Source organism: Myotis brandtii, unplaced genomic scaffold (genome assembly GCF_000412655.1).
Source record: "Myotis brandtii unplaced genomic scaffold, ASM41265v1 scaffold565, whole genome shotgun sequence".
NCBI classification, from domain to species: Eukaryota; Metazoa; Chordata; class Mammalia; order Chiroptera; family Vespertilionidae; genus Myotis; species Myotis brandtii.
The window spans coordinates 1,614,891-1,617,180 of NW_005370105.1; the positions used below are offsets into that span (position 1 = coordinate 1,614,891).

General features: G+C 53.1%; 1 protein-coding gene across 1 annotated transcript in view; it reads right to left on the reverse strand.

Annotated features, from left to right (window-relative positions):
• CDC14A (cell division cycle 14A) overlaps window positions 1-2,290 on the reverse strand; it is a 70,756-nt gene that overhangs the window by 22,065 nt on the left and 46,401 nt on the right. The gene's annotated exons all lie outside the window — the stretch shown is intronic.

Consider the following 2,290-nt stretch of genomic DNA (forward strand, 5'->3'; position numbering starts at 1 on the left):
ATATATTTTATTGATTTCAGAGAGGAAAGGAAAGGGAGAAACATCAGTGAGGAGAGAGAATCATGGATCGGCTGCCTCCTGCACGCCCCACACTACGGATCGAGCCCGCAACCCAGGCCTGTGCCCTGACCGGGAATCGAACCGTGACCTCCTGGTTCATAGGTGGACGCTCACCCCTGAGCCAGCCAGGCAGCTGGACTGTTTTATTAAGAAGGATGTTCATCGTCATGAGAGGAGCAAGCACTGTGAGAGGCAGAGGGGGGCGAGGGATGCAGGTCACGAACCCAGCAGCTACGCTCATGGGTGAAATGCCAGCCTCCCTTCCCCGCGGCCTGCCCCCCAAAGGCAGCCATGCCTCGGAAGGACGTCCTCTCGGGACCCACGGGAGCCGCTAGCGCCCCCGAAGCGGAGGGGCGCCTACCGCACTGAACACCGAGCGCTTCATCCTTTATTTAGGTTTTTAGAGAACTTAGCAGACCTGCTCTCGGAACCTAAAACTCCAGTATCAAGTTCAGGCCAGTGAGCAAGAACTGGCACGGCTTTACCTCGCAGTGCTCCAAGGTGTCCACGGCGAGCAACTTGACCTCGAGGCTCCCGTCTCTGCCCAGCCCCCACTGCTGACCAAGGGGCAGCGCTCAGGCCCCGGCCAGGACTACGTGGGTCCTAGGGCAGCAGGGGCGGGGCCAGGGTGTTCCCAGGGGAGGAGGTGCCCCGTACGAGCTTGCACATAGGCTGACTATACACCTGAGTTTTATACCGCACCAGCCAAGGTAACTTGAACCGACGGTTGCTGAGCCGTGAATTAAAACTCGACGTCAGCCCTGACACGCCCTTTTCTCAGCCTGAGAGCTTTATTTTTTAATTTTTTTTATTTTATTGAATTTATTGGGGTGACATTGGTTAATTAATCATCTCAGAATAAGTTTTAAATGCATACAATAAAATACAGAGGAATAAGAGAAGACTCACTCAATTAAACTTATAGTTATCAAAAGCAGTAGAAAAATTAAATTTAAGGAACGTCTCCCAAACAGATACAAAGAGAAAGGGCGCCCCTCACTCATGCCCCAGCCCGGAGAGTGGCTGGTGAGTACCAGGAATTGTGGGCCCCATCGGCACTGGTGGGCTGTCCACACCATGACACCCGCAAACCCTCGTTCCTCCCCCGCCAGGCCGCCAACACCCCCCGCCTGTCACCTGGGAATCTAAGAAATCTCTCTGAGTGCAGCAACCTCGTGCATCTTCACAACGATTGGATGCAGCCAGAGAGGAAGGACATGTTCACACACAACAACACGCAAGCGCTTCTGGCAATGACCCTGCTTGGGATGAAGAAAGAGCGGAGGACAGCGGCCGGAGTTCACAGTGTGAACCCCACTGAGGAGTGAGGAGGCGCTGACGATAAGGGAGCAGTGGGATGGCCGGACCCGTCTGGCTCGCGTCTGTGATTCTCCGTAACCCTCCGGAGAGCAGCCAGCGGGAGATCCGCAAATACCTGCCGAGCCGAGGGCCGGAAGGCATCATCCCCAGCAGCTTCCAAGCTCGGGGAACCCCCCGGCCCCCCCCAGACCCTGAGCTCCTCAGGGCAGGGGATGCGGCCGCACGCCTGGTGCCCAGCATCCAGGACGGTGCTGGGCACACTTCCATGTTGCAGATGTTGAATGAATGAATGAATGAATGAATGATCCTTCTAGAAATGCCTGGACAGCTCTAGTGGCTGAGAACAAGTGACCTTTCAAAGCCAAAGTTTTATAAAACAACCTTTAATCACAAACAAGCGCCATAACCAACACAAACGCTAATGGAAATCAGATGCCAGCCACAGCAGAGAGCCGCGTGTGGCGTTTTAAATACTTTCATAACCACATTGAAATTAAATAAAAAGAAACAATTATACTTGTTTTAATAATAATTTTGTATAATCCGACATACCTGAAAGAGTGCCATCCCGCATGTAATCGATGCAATTGCAATTGTGAATTCTAAATTTTATATCAGATCTTCAAAATCCAACGTGTATTTTAAAGTTACAGTCGCCTTCAGTTTAGACTAAACCAGGGCTCCATAGAACACGCCCCTCGTCCTATCAGTTCAGCCCGAGACTCGACTGTGTGGGTCCTCGGGAACCTAACCACGGCCCCGAACACTCCACACTGTCCCACGGGGCCTGGCTCCCTCTGGACAAGCCCAGGACATAGGCCCAGCTCCGGGGAAAAGAAAGCGCCGACTGCTGGTCCCAGCGAGGCACACAGTGAACATGCGTTTGATAAGAATTCGTGGGCAGAGCAAA